A 22,281-nucleotide genomic window follows, 5' to 3' on the forward strand; every position below is an offset into this window, starting at 1 on the left:
GGAGATCCCACCAGTGCCTGAGGGAGGAGAGGACCCTACAGGCCTGGTCCCACCAACACTCCCATTTAAAGTCAGGTTCATACCTATCTCTCCATCTTAAGGTATATGAGCCACACCAGGTGTCGGGCAAGAACCAGGAAACTGGGTCTCCCTTAAAAGTGCCCCTTCCGTTCAGGTAGTGCCCATTCGGGGTTACTAACGAGCCCAGCACTACCTGCTTGCTTTCTCTCAGTTTGGCTGACAGGGAAGCAACCTCTGCTTGGGATGTGCGGGTAGGGAAGACCTCTCCTTTCTCATGTTGGCAGAGGTGCCCTGGGCTGGGTGCACTTTTGCATCTTCAGGTGCCTCCCAGCGTGCTGCGAGGTCCACTCCACAAAGGTCATTCCTTGACATCTGGCTTGCTTCTCTCCCCAACCCTCAGCCGACTGGCACCCTCACTTGCTTAGCATTTGCATACATCTGCATGATGGTTTCAGGAGCCCTTAACACTAATGAAATCCACAATGTATGCTGTCAAAACCCAAATCACCTTTATAGCTGGCCACTCCCCTCCCAGCTGACCTCCCTCCAGGGTGAACCCCAGCTATCTGGACCCACAAGGGCTGTCTTGGTTAAGGGAGTCCACGGCCAAACTGACCATTGTTCTATCTCCTTTGAATTTCTGGGGGTGTCTGGGACATGCCCTGCTTCTAGAGCCCACAGGTGACCGATGGGCCTGTGGGCTGAATGTCAGCTCCCAAGAACTACAGTGGACTAACCAGGTGCAAGTCCTGCCAACCCGACAAGAATCAGTCTCTGGGTCACCTCCCCTCAGTCAGCTTCAATAGCCAAGAGAGATGAACCAGGAATTCCCTCCTCCCCTCCCTCTGCCCAGTGTTCACATTCCCCACTTTCCAGATCCTCCCATGAAGGAGCCAAGCACCCGGCATGCACCTGTAATACCAGTTCCCCGGATCCTGTGGTCTACCCACACGCCACAAGGGAAACCCTCTCCCTCCAGCCTCCTCCCTCTGACCTTTCTCCCCAACCCTCCTCTTGCTCTTCATTGTGTAGCTCCTCTTAACTCTCCCTGGTCAGTCCTCCCTGTCCCCTCCCTTACTCCCTCCTGTTCCCTGTCCTCTCCTGTCTCTGCTTTATGATTTCAGTTCAGGTTCTGACAAGTTGTGGCCTCTTGGATGGAAATATCACAGCACTGGTAAGCATGGTGGCACACGCCTATGATCCCAGCAACTTGGGAGGCCGGAGCAGGAGGATCACAAGCTCAATGACAGCCTCAGCAACTTAATGAGGCCCTGTCTAGGAATTTAAAAAATAAAATAAAAACAGGCTGGAGGTGTGGCTCAGTGGTAGAGCACCCCTGGGTTTGAACCCCAGTACCAAAAAAAGAAAAAAAAATTCACAGTATGTGGCACAAAGTACACAGGTGTAGCTGTGTTGAACCAGTCCACGATCTCATCCTCACTCACCAAGGCCCACTGAGGGGACAGCTGGGCATGAGTAAAGCCTCACCCCTTGATGAGCAGTGTATGGGGCAGTAGAAAGGAGAAGACAAGACTCTGAGCAACCAGAATGACAAGAGAGAAGGGAAAGACCGGGTGGAACGAGCCTGGGGAGGAAAGAGGGGAGATAAGCTTTGGACAAGTTGAGCTGGAAGTGTCTAGTGGCTTTGAAAGCTGAGATGTGGAAGAGGCTCCTAAAGCCCAGGGAAGAGGTAGAGTCTTGGGTATGAATGTAGGGGCTGGCAGCATATAGGTGACACTCAAAGCTGCAGGACAGGACGAGATCCACACAATGGGCAAGACAGCTGTGCAGGGGCCAAGTCCTGGGACACTCCCAGATCACTGGGAGAGGAAGAGAGGAACCAACAATGGAAGCAGAGAAGGAGCAACCTGTGAGGTGGGAAGAAAGTAGGAGAATGGAGTCTTGGACGTCAACGAGAGCATGTCAAGGAAGAGGGAGATGGAAGGTGTCAAATGCTGCAGAAGAGCACTGAGAACTGGCCTCTGTGCCACAACAAGGAGACCGTGGAGTGGAGTGCAGGGGCAAAGCCAACCAAAGTGCAGTCAGAGGGAATGGGAGGAGAGGACGTGGAGACAGGAGTCTCAAAGACCCTTCTAAGGGGCTTCGCTAGAAAGGAGAGGAGATGCAGTGGGGCTGTGGAGAAGACAGGAGAAAGAACAGCAGGAGTCCTGCTGATCTAGAAGGGAGCGGGAGGGGGACTGGGGATGCAGGAAGGGGCACTTGCTGGAACAATTTCCCCAGGCACACACAAGAGGACTGACAAAATCCAGTGCACAAGTAGAGAGGGATGACCTTAGCCAGGAGCAGGGACACTCCACCCATGGTGGCAGAAGGAAGGCGGGACAGCGGGTGCTGAAACAGGTAGATGGGTGCACGAAGCGCTGGGGTCTGGAAAAGTTCTGATTGTTTCTACTTCCTCAAAGGCATCAGCTGAAAGGGAGGATCAGAAAGGAGTAGCTGGAGAGAAAGTGTGATGACAGCCAAGTGATGGAACTAGCCTAGGTTCCTGTCAAGCAATAAATGGATAAAGAAAATGTCACACACACACACAATGGAGTTTGAGCCATAGAGAAGAAGGAAATTGTGTCATTTGCAAGAAAACGGATGGAACTGAAGGACATGGCAGTAAGTGGAATAAAGTTAAAGTTGTATGTTCTCTCTCATATGTGGAAGCTAGAGAGAAAAAGGGAGGGAAAGAGAATCTTGTGAAGATAGAAGGGACACCCGCAGAGGAGAGGACTCAGGGAAGGGAAAGGGGAGGTACTGAGGAATTACATTGAGCAAATTATGCATACTTGTACATGCACAAGTATGTCACAATGGATCCCACTTTTGTGTATGATTATAATGCACCAATAAAAAATGTTTAAAAAGAAGAGAAAATATGAAATAGCCATTAGCATGATGTGCAAGCAAGAGGTGATGGACTGGGAACCTGTGGCATGAGTGCTGGGCGGCACCAAAGGCCCATCTGAATCCATGGGATTGGGCTTAAAGTTGGGGCGATGGTTTTCCCCGGCCCCATCCAGTTACACAGCTTGGGCTGGAGCAGGCCTGATGTGGAGTAGGCCAAGTGCTGGACCTAAGCAGCATGGGTTTTGCCAAGCAAGTATGAAGAAGCAAAATGGTGTGAGGGAGTTGGGTTCTATGGGGAGGGACTGTCCTGACTTAGGGGGCAGCTGCCTCTAGCTGGCCCCTAGGCCTGCACCAGTCTCTACCCTGATGGTGCCTGGAAGCCTACCATCCACTCCTGCTGTCGGAGGGAGTGAATGGCCTTTCTCTGCTCTCATCTCAAAATGAACTTCTGAGAGGGTGGTCACAGGCAGCCACTACACCAGGGAAAAGAGCTTCCTTCCCTCACAGTTTCTCTGATCTGAAAGATATCTCAGACCTCACACCTGAAACCACTTCCCCCATCAGCCTTCCCCAGCCATTGTACCTAGGCTCTTCCTGCCTGCTCCCCCTCCTCCAGCCGCACACTGGGCCCACCTACCCACCTCCTAAGCCCCTCCTTAGTCCATCCCATCCCAGCATGCCCCATCCCACCAGGGCCACCCAAGCACCCAACTCCCTCCCTCAGCAACACACACTGCAGCTCTGTCTGGGGCCCAGGCTTCCCACGTTGACCTGGTGTCTCCAACTGGTCCCCTTCCCACCAATTCCACTCTTCCTCCTCCAAGCACCTTTCCAGTACACAAAAAGGCCCACCACTCCCCTCTGTAAAACCCTTTGGTGGCTTCCAGTACCCTTGGGGAAAACGCCAACTGCTGCCCACATTCCAGGCCAGCTCTGGACTGTGCCTCCTTCCTGTCTTGCACCCCATGCCCTCTCCCTTCACCACCCCTCACTCCTCTTTCTGCTCCTCCCCTCTCCCTCATCAACAGCACCCGCGTGGGCTGTGGCTCACCCACCCCCACCCTGAGGTTATGAGCTCCCTAAGGGCCCATCTGTGTCTGTGGAATCTCCATTCTCCCATGCCTGGTCTGAAGTACGGGTTCAGTCAGTTTTGTGGTGTTTGGATGAGCAGGTGGCTGAAGCTTCTGGAATTAGAGAACGGGGAGGAATTGAACAAAGGGACTCCTCAGTCAAGTGGCCTAACTTGACACCAACCCTAACAGGACAAACTCAGAACATGCACCTCCTGATGTGAGGCGCTGAGAAGACACACATCGCCTATGGTATACGCATGCCCAAAAATGCCAAAAATATGGTATAAGCAGGAGCAAGCAAGACGAAAAATCTAGAATGTGGGATATTTCATAAGACTTCAAAATTAATAATGTCATAAAAAAAACTTTTTAAAAATCAGGTTATTATTCCAGATCAAAAAAGACATAATAACTAAATACAACGTATACTCCTTAATTGATATTTTTTTTTAAAAAAGAGCCATAAAGGACATTACTGGAACAATTAGAGAAATTCAAATGTGGATTACATATTAGATCAAACTGTATCATTACTAAATTTCTTGGGTATGATAACAGTATAGTCATTTTGCCCATAATCCCAGCAGCTCAGGAGGCTGGGACAGGAGGATGGTGAGTTCAAAGCAAGCCTCAACAACTTAGCAAGGTGCTAAGCAACTCAGTGAGACCCTGTCTCTAAATAAAATACAAAAAAGGACTGGGGATGTGGCTCAGTAGTTAAGTGACCTAGCGTTCAATTCCTGGTACCAAAAATAAAAAAAATAAATAGTATAATCATTTTATAGATAAAGGCCCTCATCACAGGAAATTCATGCTGAAGTATTTTGAGGTAAAGTATTAAGATGTCTGCAACTTACTATTGAGAGAGAAAGAGAGAGAGAGAGAGAGAGAGAATATGGCAACATGTTAGTGACTGGCAAATCTAGGTCTCTAGGTAAAGGGTGTAGGTGGGTATTCATTGTATAATCAGGTGCGACAAGATAAAAAGTGAGGTGGGACAAGGAAGAAGTGCAGCAAGACACTCCAAAGAAGATTGCTGATGGCTGAGGTGTGGGGCAGGAGGCAGAGGATATTCCCACCCCTGAGCAGGCCACAGGCTTCTGGGAAGCTGGGCCATGGTCCTGCGTCAGCTGGACTCTGGAGTTACCCAGGCCAGGTAGGCACAGCCCTGGAGCAGCTCACCACCTAAAGGAGGCTAGACTCCAGGAAGCAGACGCCCCTGTGAGCAAACCCACATGGGTGACAAGGACTCTAAGGAAACAGTCAGCCATGAGGGAGACCAGCAAGGCAGCCCTCAGCTGGGGCAGAGATATGGACCCCTCCCCACCTCAAGCTGTGGCATGGAACCAGATCTGGCCCCAAGTCCACCCCACCCCCAAGCACCCCACCCCTAAACACCCCTCGAGGGGCGACAGCCTGAGTGTATCCTTCCATTCGAGAAGCCAGTCTAAATATGGAGCCCCAGACATAAGATGCCGCTCAAAACAGATTTTCCTGGAAAAGACCATCTGGCAAAGGAGGTCTAGAGCGTCGTCTGTCACAAGAGGCATCAGCAATCTCCTGCAATCCGACAACCAGAATGGGAGTGCCTTCACCCCACCTTCCAAGGAGACCCCAGTTTGATGCCTCAGTTTCCCCCAAGGTCACCCCCTTGTCCAGATGGTGAGGCACTCAGACCCAACTCCCTCCTAAGTTGTATCTCCAAGGAAGAAGAGGAGGAGGCTGGGGGCACAAGTATGAGCATTAGAAAGTTCTTCCCAGGTGCAAATCCCTTCTCTGCTACTTAGTAACCAGGCGACTTTGAACAAGCAATTTCTCCCTGAGCTCCAGCATCCTTCTCCACAAGATGGGAGTAATGGCAGTACCTCCCTCTAAAGGCTGCAATGTACTGGAAAGGACCTCCCACAGTGCTGGTGCTTGACAGCTGGAAGCTGGGCAGGGTGGCATCCCCTGGCCCTTCTCTTGCAGTTCTGTCCGGAGAAGGATGTCATTTTTTTCAGCTAGCTTTGCATCCTCCTTAGTTAGAGAAGACCAAGGGAGGCACTACTGGTCAGGTCTGCCCAGGAAGTCTGCACCCCATAGCTGTCAGATCAGGACATGCAGCAGGAGGGAGACCTCTCAGTCTAGCATAGGAAATCCCTGGGGCTACAAGGGACAAATCACCTAAGCACTGAGACTTGGATACTGCAAGGCAGCAGTGGGGGAGCCCTTCCAAAGACATTCCCGCCATCCTTCCACTTTTAGCTGGGCCCCCACCCACCTACTCACCCCATGTATGGGAACGCTCTATGGGCCTGTCATGTTCCAAAAGAACCAAACTTTGTATCGATAGCCCCACTCAAAAGCCACAGGGGCTGGGGTTGGGGCTCAGTGGTAGAGCGCTTGCCTAGCATGTGTGAGGCACTGGGTTTGATTCTCAGCACCACATAAAAATAAATGAATAAAATAAAGATCTATCAACATCTAAATTTTTTTTTTTAATCCACTATCTCCACTGTATACTGGGAGGAAGGGACTTTAGTGAGGCAGGTCTCTCCTCCAGAGACATAAAAGGGCAGGGAGGGCAGCTGGCCCATTTCACTGATTCAGAGAACTCTGGGCCATAGAACCTATAGCTTCCCTGGTACACAGAGTTCCTAACCTCCCTGGGGATGGAGTGAAAGGACTGTATGTGAGCAGGGTCAGCAGTGGGACTTGGAGGTGATCCCAGTGTCCCTTACCCACTCTCCCTTGAGCTGCCTGAGTAGCCCCCATTAAGTAGCTCTTGTCTGGAGTTCTTGGGTCTACAGGAAGAAGCTGGAGAACCCAGGAAAATTCAAGCTGCTCATCTATGCTGGCTAGACCGTGAGCCCTGTCCTGGGTCCCCATCAAGCTCAGCATGGTTTATCATTAGCCTGCCAGAGTGTTGACCCCTGTTCCATTGTGACTGCAGCATCTACCCCCAGTTCTCTTCCTGGGTCTCACAAGATGGCCCTAAGACAAAGGGGTGGGCATTGGACAGTGGCCCCCGGGGGCCGTGCAGAAACAATACCCCCACCCCGTTCTCATTCCTGGGAGCCCCCAGATGCTTCAGGGACAGCAGGAGTCTGAACACCTCCTCCTAGGAGGGAGCCCAACTGGGCAGGGTGGTCCCCACATCTGGACTCCGTGCCCCACCCAGACCTAGCAGCCTGCTCCAAGGACCCCTCCCTCACTGCCGCTACCACAGCCATTATGTGCCTCCTCAGTCTTGCCCGCTGCCTGCCACGCCCCCACGCTAGCCCCTGCTCTAGCGGCAGAGCTGGGGAGGCCTGGCGGCCAAGCCCGGCTGTCAAAGTTAGGAAACTGGAAACAGAAATAAATCCTCAAAGCTGCTCGGTTGTGAAGGTGGCTGCTGGCAGGCCCCGTCACCCAGCACCCGGATCATGGGCCACCAAACTGCCACTGGCACCCCATCAACGCACACATTTACACTCAGATTATACAAAAGGGGGAGGGGGATCAGGAGGCAGAACCCAGGAGACAATTGGGCTGGCCAGCTCTAACCCTCCCTGCAGCCTGGGCCGGGGCTCCTAGCAGCGCCCCCACTCCCTGGCCCAGTCCCGGCCATCTCGGGCTTCCTCTCTCGGCCCCATCTCCATGACAACCGTATCCTTCGGATGCTCCAGCCGCCACAGAATTGATCTCGAAATGTAGCTTTGTTAGCAGACCCTAGCAGGCACAGAGGGCGGAGGGCGGCTCCCGCCACCCAGCATGCGGCCCCCTCCCCACCCCTCAGCGCCCGCTCCCCGTCCCCAGTTTAGCCTCGAGAGGGGAGGGGCGGGGTGCCGGAGCACGCGGGCCCTGGGGACAAGGTGGTCCCCCGGCCCCACTCACCGCTCCAGGTCCCAGTCGCTGGGTCCAGCCTCTCACGGCGGGGCCATGCGGAGGCCGCCAGTGGGCTGACCGTCCCGCTCCGCTGCAGCCTTTCGGAGCTCCCCGCGCCCGCTTCTGTCCCTTCAGGTGCCGGAGCCTCGGCTGTGGAGAAGCTGAGCAGAGACTGAGGGGGACGGACGGCAGGAGGGAGGGAACGAAGGCGAGAGGGAGGGAGGGAGGGAGGGAGGGAGGAGCAGGAAGGGCGGGGAAGGGCGGGGGGGACTGCAGGCGGGCGCGGAGCCGGGAGGTGACAGCGGCCACCCGGCTGGCCCGCCCGCGGTGCCTGGGCACCAAGCGCTCGACCTTCTGCGGGGCCGAGCTGGGGAGGGTGTGACCAACCCTGTCCCGCACAGCGCCGCGCTGGGCCCTTTAAGAAAGTGGGGGAGGGGAACGCCGCGAGGTTCCGCCCCCTCCTAGCCCCGCCGGCCCGCGGTCCCCAACCCTCGGGGCAGACCCAATCGCCGCCCCCTCGGCAGGGCCCTCCAGCCCCAGTCCCTGAGACAGTGTGGCCCGCCCGCCCCTCCTCCAGGTGAAGGAGGGGACAGGCCCTTGCCCTCCCCCAGGGGTCCGTTCATCGACTTACTCCTGCCCTCCATCCTTCCCCAACAGACACCTAAGGACAATTCCACTCCGGAACCCACAAGGGAGCAGTGGGGACTGAGGGGCAAGGTGGAGGGTCTCAGAAAAAGGAAAACTGCGCCCTTGAGACCTGCCGGGACACACAGCTACAGACAGACCTGGGACATGGGGTGAAGAGGGGACTTGGGGACAGAGATGGAGGGGAGGAGCAAGAGAGAGACAAAGGAGAGAGACCCTGAGAGAGATAGGAAGTGAGGAATGGCCAACCAAGGATACAAGTTCCGGTGCCATGTCAGGGGACACCACCCTAGGCAGATAGAAGGTGATATAAAGAGAGAGAGAGTGCTCTGGGCTGTGGACACCACATCCCAAGGCACCTGCCCTAGGGACTCTACCCCTTGGCTAGTCATGACCTTAAAGTACTCCCTCTCACCCCAGGCCTCCAGCTCCAAAAAAGGTTGACACTAGATAGAACTTCTTGACTGTGAGACTCCTGCTCAGCCAGGTCCCACCTCTCAGAGATGCTAAAGTGCCCCTAACCACAGGAATCTAAGGGGGCTAAGGACTGGTGGGTAGGAGGGAAGGGTAAGTGGGCCCAGACGCTGGAGAAGGGAAATCAGCTTAAAGTCAGGCCCTGCCTAAGGAGCCCATTTCCCACCTCCCTCCATCTTCAGCCCCCAGAGGCTATTCACCACACCCGCTCTTTCCCCTCTCCAGATCTTTGCTAATGTTCCACTTCCTACCTGGGGGCCCCTGATCCTGCCATACTCAGTGAACTCAACCTCAAATGCCTGCTCAAGGCCCCTTCTTCCAGGAAGCCTTCTCTGATCTTCTACCACCAACATAAAGGGCAACACAGGTATTTGAGAATTTTCTTCTTAGAGAACAGAGAGAGGATTTGCTGGCCTATGAGGCATGTCTGACCTATTCAGGTAGTGTCTGAACTGGAATTCATCTCCCCCTCAGGTTGAGCTGGAGCTGGGATTTCATCAACCATGGTCACCTCTGCTATTAACTGTGCATCTGCCACATGCCAGAGTCCACACTAAGGGCTTTCCATGTGTCATATTTGACCCTCAAACAATCCTACGACCCAGTTTACAGATAAGAAAACTGAGGCTCTAAGAGCCTAAGTCATTTGCTCAAGGTCTCGGGAGATCTGAACCTAAGGACACAGCTGGGCAGTTGAGAAAGCACCCAGACCACACTCTTCACTGTCCATCAACCCCTTGGACATTCTCCAGAGCCCTGAAACAACAGGGTCACTCTGTGCAGGTGCCCAGGGTCTACTTGAAGGGCACAGAGGGGCATGGCTTCCCTGTTGTTCTGCGCACTATCCTCTGCTACCTGCAGGCAAGGAGGGTTGGCCCGGCGCTGGGGCTGTGTCCAGATGTAGAGGTGATCGGGCTCTGAGTCTACATTCCTCATCCAGGCCCCATGACCTCAAGTCGCAGTTGGACCACCTTTCTGGGTTTCTCTTTGCTCATCTGCCCTCCAAGGATGATAGCAGGCCCTTTCTTGTGGGACTGGGGGCGGACAAGAGAGTTTGGGCAAGTACTGCTTGCTCAAGACCTGGCACACGGATGCACTCAACAGGCCATGGCTAATCCTGCTGTGACAGTGACTTACTCCAGGACCAGGTGGCTTGCTTTCTGTCCTCCTGATGGCCCTGAGCCCCGAAAGGCAGGGTCTGCCTTGTTCACAGCACATCCTGAGCACTTAGGGCACAGTATAGCTCAGTGAGTCACATGGAAGGGAAGAAATGACAGAGGAAGAAAGGTACTTACGGCGACCGTCCACCTCACCGGGCCAGCTGTGCAGATCCTCGTCTCTGCCCTTGGTCTGCTCCTTCCCAGCTCTGTGAGTCAGAGCCCTGGGTTCTAGTCTGGCCTCTGTGCTTCCTGGCCATGTGGCCACTGGGCAGCTGTGGCCCTCCGTGAACCTCACTTGCCCCTCTGTCCAGCGGAACGGGCTCAAAGGACTGTCTAGGGGCCACAGTGGGCTCTGTGGGCGAGTTCCCTGAGTGCCAGAGGCACAGGAGGGAGAAGCCTTGCTGTCATTCCTTGCAATTACTTGAAAGAGAGTGGGGTCAGTGTCCCCTACCCAAATGCACTCGGTTCCTCAGCACCCACCAGGGAAAGAAGAGTCAGCAGGCGGCTCACTCCTCCAACTGACTTCCCTTTCCGCGCCTCCTCCCCTCCTCATCTGAGGGGGTCTCAGGAAGTGGGGGCTGGAGGCTGGAGTGAAGGCCACCCACACTGAGGGCCTCTTCCCATGGTTTATGTACTACCTGTCCCATGGGGTCCCTGGGGAGCGCATTGGGAGTGGTCAGCATGCCTGGGCAGGGCTGAGGCATGGCTCCTGTCCACCAGAGCCTTCTACCTGACCTCCTGCCTCCCAGCCCAGGCAGGGCCTCCTGCTCATCCTCAGCTTGAGCAGGTGGGACAATCAGAAAGGAAAGGAGGCCAGAACCTGAGACCCACCTGAAGGAACTCATTTGGGAACATCTCTGGGCCCAGAGGAGGCTTGTCTCAGAGGTCCCTAAACACCCAGTGCTCCCATCTTCCATCAAACAAGGCCAGACCGGGAGTGTTCAGTGAGCACCTACCATGTATGCAGACTAACCCCACCCCCAGCACCCCCAGAAAGGGCACCCTCTCCTGACACTTCCCACCTCAACTTTGATGTCTAGGATCCTCCCACCCTCGTCCTCCCAGTCAGTTCTAAGGACCTCACTTTGCTCTCGCCGTTCCCTGCTTGGGGTGCCTTCCCTTCGCCCACCCTCCCTTGCCTACTTCCTCCCAACTCTCCAGCTACTATCCTGCTTCTCTTCTTCATTATGGCAAAGCTCCAGGTAAAGTTGTCCACGCTGCCTGTCTCCAGTTCCTCTCTCCTGAAGGAACTGATCTGAGCCCCTGCCCATGCACACTACCCAACACCATCTATCAAAACCCCCAGCACAGCTGAGTACAGGTGTGCAGGTTGGACACTGCACAAAGGTGCCTGGGCCACAGGGAGGAAGGAGAGGGAGCTGAGCTCCAGCCTGCTCTCTTCTTACCAAGCATGTGCCCTGGTGCAAGGCAGCACCTGCCAAGCAGGAATGCCTCTTTTTTTACACCAAGGTGTCTGTCGCCTGGGTGCCTGTAGAGAAAGGTGCACTTGGAATGACACCAGTTTTCCAGTGCTCCGACAAAGGTGCGAGGTGTGGCCGGGTCCTCAGTAATGGCCACAATGCCAAATCCAAAACCCAACCTGCAGATCTTGTCCTAAGTTTCTGGCAGCATTTGATAGGCAGTCCCCTCCTCCTTGAAACACTTCCTTCCTCTGACTTCTGGACTTCTCACCATCATGCGTCCCTCGGCCTCCCTGGCTGTGCCTCTTCCACTCCCTGACCTCCAAATGCCGGAGCACCTGGAGGCTCAACCCCTGTCTTCTCCATCCCATGCTCTCCCTGCTGAGACCACCCTGGCTTTGGAGCCCAGCTGAGCCCTGGCGAGTCTCAGCGTATGACTTTCCAGTCTTGACCTCCCCCACCAAGGTCAGACCCAGATTCCCAAATGCTAATGAAGTCCCTAGCAGCCCAACTCAGCAGACCAGGCCCTCTTCTTCCTCTTCACCATAAATGTCGCCACCACCCTTCCATCAGCTCACACCAAAACCCTGGAGGCCATCCTTGCCTCCCTTTCTCCCACACCCATGTCCAATCTGCTCAGATCCTGAGAGGCTGACATTGGAGGTAAAGCTTCCTAACTGGTCCCTCCTCCCACCCAGCCCCACTACCAACATGCCCCACAAGTGGCCAAGGCTGGAAGCAGAGCCTTGAACTCCCCTGCTCAAAATGTGTGGATGGTTCCCACATCTCTCAGATTCACACCAAGTCTTCACACCAGATACAGAGGCCCGCGTGACTGGTCCCTGTTCTCCGACCTTGCTCCTCTCCAGCCACACTGCGTCCTCACTGATCCTCTCCCGCACCAGGCATGCTCTGACCTCAGGGCCTTTGAACTTGCTGCTCCTCTGTCTGCATTCCCTCTCCATGTCTGAATGGTCACCCTTCCCTCTCTTTAGCTCTCTGCTCCAATGTCACCTTCCCTGACCACTGTCCTTAAGAAACTACACCCTCCTCTCTGGGGAGGCACCCGTGGCTGGGCCGGAAGCCCCCCAGGCCCATGCAGTGCATGGCTTCCTCATCACAGCCTCTACAACACCACGTGGATGTTTCATGAGGGCAGGGACCCTTCTCTCTCCTGCGTCTCCAGATCCACTGGAACCCAGGGGCCAGCACACAGTGGGCACCAGGGCTGCAGTAAGGAAGTCATGTGCTGGAGCCACACAGGCCCCAGCAAGTCCTTGGAGCCTCTGGATATTGCCTGCAATTGAAGACCTTACCTACCACTGACTCCTGTGTCAGCTAGGAGGGCATGTGAGGAGGAAAGACCATTTCCTCCGGATCACCCTAGCTGTGAGGGCCTGCAAGGGAGAGGTAAGGAGATGGTCACCTGGAAGAGAGCAATCTGCAGGCAGGACAGAAGGGAGACTGCTCCAGCTCTGAGGGATGCCCGACTACTCCTCCCCCAGCAAACATGGCCCTGCCAGCACTGGTCCAGGGCTGGTGGACAAAGCCCCACAGGGAGTGCCAGGGACTTGCAGTGCCTAGAGCCAGAAGGACACTGGGCCAGGGCACAGCAATGTGAGGCTCAGAACTTCATCTGAGGGCCTTTGTGGGCCTCTGGGAGTCTGTCCAGGAGAATGCCGGGAACTGGCCAAGGTGGTATGGGGTGGGCACCCCTTACTTCCTGAGGTCCAGCTGGCCATCCAGGCCAGGGTGGCAGGGGGCTCTCTCCCAAATTCCTGCCTCGGGGAGGTAGCACCACCTGTCCTAGGAGTTCTGTTTCTAGGACTAGAGTGTCCAGCAAGTCCTACTTGGGGTGGAGCTCAGTGGGTTAGGGCTGAGTTAGGATGTGCGCTGAGCCTCCCCTCACACTAAGTGCTCTCCCCGAAAAGTCCAGTAGGAGGGAGAAGGGCAAGCCTTTCTCCAAAGCAAAGGGACACCTGACATGTCGGGTCTTGCCCAGGCAGGCTCCGCCAACAGGGAAGTTTCCCCCGGAGGGCTAGCTCAGGCCACGAGGGGAGTCGGATCTCTGTCTCCCTCTGCTGTCAAGACTCAGAATTACCAGAGTGACCGCATCACGGAGCCATGCACAGCCTGAGGTCCACCGCGAGGCGCAGCCCCGCTCCCTTGCACTGAGAAAGGGGGATCCCGTAGAGGTCACATGGGTCATCCCCCTGCCTCAGCACCAGGCCCAGCCGCTCCGGCGCTTCAGATTCCTTGTTGTGATGCTCGCTCCTTCTGGAAGTCCTGTATTTGGTCCAACCTGAGTATCTCCTCAACTTTGCCCTGCCTGTCTCCGAAGATCAAGCCCTTACATAACACGGATGGAAAACGAAGGCTCCTTATGGCGATTGAGGACCCCTCTTCCATGAGCCAGTGACCTCGAGAACTGAGTGAAGTACAAGCACTTCACCCCACACAGCCGGGAAGGTAAGGGTGTAACGAGCCCAGATCCACAAGGCCACCCCGCCCAACCTTCTCAGCGCCCAGCAAAAAGCCCGCAAATGGGGCTCTTTTGGGGTCGGTGCGCCACCTCCTGGTGTCTACAGGAACTGCGCCTGTAGGTACCACCAGAATCCCTGGCCAGGCGGGAACACCTGCCCATGGTAATAGGAACTGACTTGTTAAGCGGGTGAGCCAGGCTCATGCTAAATTCTTTTTCTTTTCTTTTTTTTTTTTTTTTCTGCCTAGGTATTTTTTTAATTTATTTTAATTAAAAATCATAAATTTACATAGGGCAGTATTGTTTGATTCATTCTGTTATTTTTTTCCCTTCCCCTAATGCTAAATTCTTGACACAAGTTATCCCATTTTATCCTCACAGTAACCCTATGAGGTGGGCATTATTCATCCCATTTTAGCTTTAAGGACACTGTTGTTTGCTAAATCTTAAGTGACTTGCCCCAAAACACTCCTCTAGCATGTGGCAGAGCCCAGACACCACTTTAACTGGGCTCTTGACCTGCACTGAGGGATGCGGGAGACATCTCCCTACCCTACCTCCCACCTCAAGCTTGGGCAGAATCCATCTTAGCTTCCTTGCTGCCCTGGAGTAGCAGGATCTGTCCATCTATCTGTCTTGGCTCCCCTGATAACTTGGGAGTGCCTCAGGAGGCAGTTCTGTTTCTATGCCCACCTCCATCCAGTACTGAAAAGCAAGCAGCCTCAGTGTGCTGAGTCCCTCTCACTTGGAGCTACCACAGGCCATGCAGCCCACACACCACTGCAGGCCTTTCCCACCCCTGGCTCATTCCCCGATTCAGGAGCTAGGGATACAGGGATACGTGGTAAGGGGTTGCAAGAGACAGAAACCCAACTCAAACTGCCTTCATTGAAGCAGGGCTCAAGTAAATGAAAAGTCAAGTCTGAGAGGAGAGGCGACTTCAGGCCACAGTCTATAGTCCTGCATTCCACTGCCTTGGCTTCCTTTCCAGGCAGGTTCTTCCAACACAGCAGCCAGGGAGCTGAGTGTACCTCCAACTTTGAGGGAAGATGCTCTACCTATCCCAGCAGCAGGAGCCAGTCTCAGGATTCACTCTCACCAGCACGGGGAAATGTGCCCAATCCCAAACCCATCTAGGTGGCCTGAAGGGTCACTGCCATCTTGGAGTGAGGACTGCAGGGAGCCTCAGGCCATCCACATGCACTGATGGTGGGGGAGACATGTGCAAAGGAAAGCAGGAAAAGTCTCCAGGAAAGGGGACAGGCCACTGCACAACCAACAGCCCTGGTGTCCAAAGCACTGACCTTGCGAGGCACCATGTTTTGTGGGTACTAATGTTTTTTGTGGTGCTGGGGATTGAACCCAGGGCCTCATGCATGCCAGGCAAATGCTGTACCGCTGAACCACAGCCCCAGCCTCTAATTCATTTTTATATTGCATATCCATTCCCAAATTATCATACTTCCTTTCTTCCTTCATTCATTCAACAAAAATATATTGAGGGGCTGGGTTGTGGCTCAGTGATAGAGCACTTGCCTAGCATGTGAGAGGCACTGGGTTCGATTCTCAGCACCCCATATAAACAAATAAATAAAATAAAGGTCTATCGACATCTAAAAAAGTTTAAAAAAAAAATATATATATATATGTATATATTGAACGCTCACATGTACCAAGTGCTATTATAGGTGAACCATATCAGGAAACAAAACAGATGAAAATTCTTGCCTTTCTGAATGATGCTTCTAGTAGAGGTGGGTGAGAGAGCAAACAAGAAACATGATAAATAGGTGACATTTATGACATTATACAACTGGGAAAATAGAACAGCAGAAAGAGGGTCGGGGGTAGATGGGTGAAAGATGTCACCACTTTAAATAGAGAGTTACTGGGAGACACTTTGAAACCTTAAAGTTGGAGCAAAGACAAAGAAGTAAGGGACTTTGTCATGCACATATCCAATAAAGGAGAGTTCCAAGGAAGAAGAGCCAGTGCAAAGGCCCTGAGGCAAGAATGTGCTGGGCAAGTTCATGGAACAACAGGGAGCAAAAGGAAGGATGTAGGCAATAAGACAGAGAGGTAGCAGGGGCCAGATGATGGAGGGTCCTGTGGATCATCGTGAGGACTTTGGCTTTGACTCTTGGTGATATAAGGAGCCACAGAATGTTTGGGGTAAACAGTTGACCTAATCTGACTTGTGTTTTTAAAGGTGTCCTTCTGTTGCTCTGTTGGGGAGAGAGCAGAGGGCTCAGGGCTGAAGCCTAGAGAGCAGGCAGGAGGCAAGTGAGGTGTCAATTGGCTGTCCGGGGAGAGGTGTCACAGAGGCAGACAGAAAAGTCTGAGCTAGAGGTAAGATGAGAGGGTGAGGTCCCCAGTGAAGTGGGGGAGTGTCAGAGGACCATGAGTGGGTCCCCACGGCCCCCCACATTAAGAGACTGGGGAAGGGGAGAAGCAGAAGGAAGACTGAGAAGGAACATCCAGAGGAGAGGAAAGCCAGGCGTGGGGTGCATCCCTGCAATTCCAGAGGCTCTGGAGGCTGAGGCGGGAAGATCCCGAGTTCAAAGCCAGCCTCAGCAACTCAGCAAGACCCTTTCCCTAAATAAAATATAAAAAGGGCTGGGGATGTGGCTCAGTGGTTGACAGCCCCTAGGTTCGATCCCTAATACCAAAAAAAAAAAAAAAGGATCATGGACAAATAGAACAAGGCCAGGGCAGAGGGAGGTCTCCAGCAAAATGCCATCAGGCTCTGTCCTTGACCCTGGACTGTGTGGTCCAGAGGGTTTTGTTTTGTACCTGAAACTGAATTCAGGAGGGGCTTAACCACTGAGCCACAATCCCAGTCCTTTTTTATATTTTATTTAGAGACAGGATCTTGCTGAATTTCTGAGACTCGCTTTGAACTTGGGATCCTCCTGCCTCAGCCTCCCAAGTCACTGGGATGACAGATGTACGTCACCACACCTGGCTGGTTTTGTTGCTTTTCAGCCAATAATCTGGATGAAGACCTAGTGACATTCAGTGTGTTTTCAGAAACTGGAAGACGGAGGGAGATGACCACAGAAACCAAAGAGAAAAAAGAGTGAATGACTAAGACCACAATGTTTGGAGCCAAACTACCTAGGTTCTAAGGCTGCCTCTGCCTTTTACTACTGGATCAACTTGGACAAGTTACTTAACCTCTCTGTGCCTCAATTTCCTCTTCTCTGAAATGGGGATAATAGCAGCTCCTCCATAGGGTGGTGAAGTCCGAATGAGTCAGCTCCATGTCTGGCGCATGGGACATGTGTGTGAGTATCCTTGTGATTATCAGCACCAGCTGGAGGGTTAACTCAAAACCAACGAGATGGGATTTAATGAGGGCAAATGGAAAAGCTGACATTCAGGTTCCAACAAAGCAATTATACAAGTTCAGGGTCAAGGAGATCTGGCTGGGCATCCATCCATTCATCTGTCCATGAGAAACAGCCTGCGGTATCCAGTTGATTGCCAGGGCAACTGCAGCCAACCCTGTTATTATGACCTTCAGCAAGGTGTGGCATCCTGAACAGAGGAGGTGACAACCCCACTGTGTTCTGAGCTGCGAATTCAGTAGCAGGGATCCTCCTTTGTTGGTGGTAGTATAAAATGCTACAACCTCTTTGTAAAAAGGTCAGATAATGTCTTGTAAAACTAAACATGCCCCTGCCCTCTGACCCAGCGATTGCATTTGTAAGTATCCAAGAAAAATGAAAACACATGTTCACGCAAAGACTTGTACAAGAATGTTCATAGCGGCTGTATTTATAACGGCCCCAAAATAGAAACAGCACAGGTGTCCATCAAGAGGCAAACGGAGGGGCTGTGGCTCAGTGGCAGCGCCTACCTAGCACGTGGGAGGCCCTGGGTTCAATTCTCAGCACCACATGAAAAAAATGAGTAAATAAGAAATGAGTTATATGTCCATCTACAACTAAAAAGATATTAAAAAAGAAGAAAAGGGGCAAATGGATTAATGAATGATTACACATCTTTACGATGAAATTCTACTCAGTGATAAAAAGCAACAAACTAGAAACATGTAATAACAGGGTGGATCTCTAAAACGGACTGAGTGAAATAAGCATGGTAGTACATGCCTGTAATCAGGAGGCTGAGGCAGGAGGATCAAAAGTTCAAAACCAGACTCAGCATCTTATTGAGGCCCTAAGCAACTTAGTGAGACCCTGTCTCTAAATAAAACATTAAAAAGGGCCAGGGATGTGGTTCAGTGGTTAAGTGCCCCTGGGTTAAACCCTGATACAAAAAAAAATAAAAGGCAGACACAAAAGAGTAGATAGTATTTTATTTCATTTTTATGACATTCTAGAATAGGCAAAACCAAGGTATGGTAGACAGCAAACAGAACAGTGTAATACAGGGGTGAGGGGCAACTAGGAAACATTCTGGAATGATAGAAATGTTCTGTATCTTGAGAGGGACTGGGGTATGCAAATACATGCGTTTGTCAAAATTCAAATTCAATGCCTAAAATTTCAGCCACTAAATAGTCTGAGGAAGGATGATCTCAAGTTTAAGAGAGCCTGGGTAACTTAGTGAGACCCTATCTTGAATTTTTAAAAAGTGCTGATGTATACCTCAGTGGTAAAGCACCCCTGAGGTTCAATCCCTGGGACCCCCCCCCAATATTGAACAAATGATATAATTAAATCTGTGCGTTTCACTGTATATATTTCTGCCTCAAAAAGGAAAAAAAAAAAAAAAGAAAGAAAGAAACATTCAAGAGGATTGAACTCCAGTTGATCATGTTTATGTTGAAGTGTTGGGGAGGTGAAGTATATTGATACCTGTAACTTGCTTTGATATACATCAGAAAATATATGAGTTGGGCATGGTGGCGCAGGCCTGTTTTCTCAGTGACAACTCAGGAGGCTGAGGTAGGTGGATCACAAGTTCAAGGCCAGCATCAGCAACCTGGGGAGACCCTGTGTCAAAATAAAATAAAATAAAAGGGATTGGGAATGTACTCAGTGGCCCTGGGTTCAATCCCCAGTACAGGAAAAAAAAAAAAAGTGTATCACAAATATTTGCTGAAATGAAAAAATATATAACACATGAGAAGAAAAAGCAAGTCTCTGGGATCGCCTTTCCTCGACTAGCGATCCCATGTGACTGACAGGTGAGGTACAGCGGGTGTTGGGGCATGCCTGGATCTTGCGTGGGGTCTTGGGGTGATCAGGGCTGCAGCCTCTACCCCCTCTGCCTGGGGACCTGAGCCTCCGCGCTCCTGGTTGCCTTTCCGGGCTCCAGGAGGCAGAAGGGGGTGGAGGCTGAGAGCCAGTGGTTGCTGGGCGCCTCTGGAAGGCAGTGCGTGGGGAAGTGTTCCCCCATCTCCAGCGTGGCCCTTGGGAAGGAACTCTTCACCATGAGAAAAGTGGCATTCTCCTGGTCCCAATCCGCAGCCTTCTGGAGCAGGCCAGTCTTACGACCACATGGCCCATGAGGCATTACCTTTCAAATCTCCATCTGCCCCAAGGGTCAGCCTGCCACCAGCTTCAAGTCCACCTTGCCTTTGCCTCTCGCTTTAACACACACATTGGTGTCAGTTTGGAACAAAAGGCCCCAAGAGGGTGTCTGTGTCTTTCGGTGGTGGTCACCTTTCCCCGTAACAAACACATTTTTCTATGTATTGAATAAAATGGTCACCACAGAAGGAACCACCCCCAACAACAGAATACCAGGGGCCCAGGGCCGAACTGCCCAGGAGATGAAGCACTAGAGAGGTTGTTTACGGAGAACAGGGACCGCTGAAGCTAGAGAGAAGTCTGGCTTAGGTGTGGGGAGCCACAGGCCTCTCTGCAGTCATCCGGGCCTGGATGCAGCAAAAGACAACCACTTCTGGGCTGCAGCGAGTAAGCTAGTTCCCACAGTTGGGCAGCACAAGAAGGCTCCAGAAGCTGCTCTTCATTGATGGGGCTGCCTTCCAAGGCAGTGAGCTCCCCATCACAGGAGGCTTCAAGCAAGAAGGGCAGCCTACTGCCAGGAGAATTTGAGAAGGGATTTCTAGGCTGGCCAGCAAAATGGACTGAAGGTCCCTGAGGTCCCAGAGGCAGTTCAGAGTGAACTTTAAGCCTCTGTGACCAGACAGCAAGCATCAAGGGACCTCGGAGGCCATTTCTGACATTAGTGGCAGAGTGGATCATCAGAGAGGACTTTCTGAAAGAGAAGGCCGAATGACTGCCCTCGGAGCCCCTAAGTCTCCAAATATTATGGGAATATATATTACTGATTCCCTTTTCTGGGGTTATCCAGTCCTTTCTGGATAAAAGTAAGCAGGGCCTCAGCCCCACCTCACTGCATGATACTGGATGAGTCCGACTCCTCTCAGGCCTCAGTCTGATTCTCTGTTGTATGGTCTCAGTCATATTTTTTCCTCCAGGGCTGACCAAACTATCACAGTCATACTCTTGGGGGAGGAGGAGTTGAGCTTTTTAGGGGGACCTGATTCTATCCTAGTTCACAGTCTTTAGGACTAGGGCCTAATGCTCAGAGAAGATTAGGCAGGGACCCGAAAAGGAGGCAAGGGGCCTGCCAGGCTGCCTAGATACAATTAGGCCAGGAAAGAGGCCTGTTGTCATCATCAGTGTGGTTGCCATGGGGATGGGGCGTACACCTGAGGCTCACCCCAAGGCCTGCAACCCCTCCTCCCCAGAGACCTCAGGGAAGGGTCCCAAGTCCCAGCCACCATCCCCCTGGAGGATATTCTGATGAGGGAAGGCAAGGTGAGGCCAGGGGACAGATGACCAAAATGGCACTCCCTACAGATAAATTCATTTAGGGAAGAGTAGTGGTTAGAGCACAGGCTCCTGAGTAACTGGAATTTCAGGGTGCTTCCCATGTCTGGCCAGAAATTGTGTTATCTTGATACACTAGAGTGTTATGCAGCCATTAAAACTGGATCACAGGTTGAGAGATAGACATACCTAGTCTGAATCCCCTTGCTGAGTGACCCTGGGCAAATGGCTGTACTTCTCTGGGCCTGTGAGGCTGTTGTGAGGATGGAATGAGATGCCATTGGGATAGCAATGAGCTCATGCTTTCATTTTATTCTCTCACACACACAGCCATTCGGAGACAGAAACAACCAAATCACAGAGTCCCACAGATGAACGCCCCAGAATGTCCAGAGCTCTATCCATCCCTCCTTTCCTCTCCGCCTCCACCTTCTCCTCCAACACAGCTCCGCGTCGCCTCCTGCCCCCGTGTGGCCCTTTTTGGTACTGCAGCAGCGGCCAGCATCCCCAGCAGCCTGGCAAAGGTGGGGCGTGGAGTCCTCCCTAGACTCAAGCCTGCAAGCCCTTGTCCCCAGACCTTCAAAGCCTTCGATTGTCATTCTCTGTGTCCAGCCTCAGCCCCTAGGTATGGGTTCCAGATCCCTTTCTCGGTCCCAGGCTGGTGGTAGGGGCACTGGCTGGGGCAGCCAATCGCATTGTAGGTAGGAGGAGCACAATGTGTTCTTAGTGATCACATCATGATTGGAGAATTTTAATGTTTTTAATTTAATTTATCATTGTAAAACCAAGGACAATTTTATAACTTTTTTTTTTTTTTTTTTTTTTTTTTGTACCAGGAATTGAACACAGGGGCGCTTAACCACCAAGCCATATCCCCAGCCCTTTTTTATATTTTATTTGAGACAGGGTCTCACTAAGTTCCTTAGGGCCTCGCTAAGTTACTGAGGCTGGTTTTGAACTCGAGATCCTCCTGCCACAGCCTCCGGAGCCCCTGGGATTACAGGTGTGTGCCACCATGCCTGGAAATAAACTTTTTTGTAGGTAGCTGTTACATCAGGGCAATCTAAGTAGGGATAAATTTCTCTTTTAAAAAAAATTCTAGATAGTTTTCCCTTCAAATCATGCATCTTGTTGTTTAAATAAACTTCTTGTTTCAAATTTAAAAAAAAAAAAAATGGAGAGAGAGAGAGATCACACGGTGCTCCTTCGGATGCTGGGGTTCTCCAGATGCACACTACACACTCCCTCCACAACACCACCCTCCCTGCCACACAGAGACATCACCACCCATCAGTCCCTGTCTTTTGGACCACCTGTTCCTCTTTCCCCTTCAGACCTGAGAAAACCAGTGCTTAGTAGAAATTACAAATACCAATGCTTTTTCCTATCAAACCACTCCTGCTACCACCACCCTTTATCCCATTCATAGTCTTCTAGAAAAATATGCAGCCCTGACTCACACTTTAAGGCCTGTGCACTTTGTTTCCTCTCTCTGATTTATTTTATATTTTGGGGATGGAACCCAGGGCAATG

General features: G+C 52.3%; 1 protein-coding gene across 4 annotated transcripts in view; it reads right to left on the minus strand.

The window, feature by feature from the left end:
• The window catches only part of PSD2 (pleckstrin and Sec7 domain containing 2), a 72,778-nt gene that overhangs the window by 37,768 nt on the left and 12,729 nt on the right, over positions 1 to 22,281 (minus strand). Inside the window, exons 1-2 of one of the 4 annotated variants that reach the window (XM_079143952.1) lie at positions 12,813 to 12,930; positions 7,806 to 7,946 (exon numbers count right to left, since the gene is read on the minus strand). The exons of 1 other annotated variant lie outside the window; for it this stretch is intronic. The gene's annotated coding sequence lies outside the window, so the exon portion shown is untranslated. Of the gene's footprint in view, positions 1 to 7,805; positions 8,179 to 12,812; positions 12,931 to 22,281 lie in introns of those variants that run through there. 2 more of the 4 variants (XM_079143953.1, XM_079143955.1) reach the window with 2 other exon arrangements.

Source organism: Sciurus vulgaris (genome assembly GCF_902686455.1).
Source record: "Sciurus vulgaris genome assembly, chromosome: 6".
Classification (NCBI taxonomy): Eukaryota; Metazoa; Chordata; class Mammalia; order Rodentia; family Sciuridae; genus Sciurus; species Sciurus vulgaris.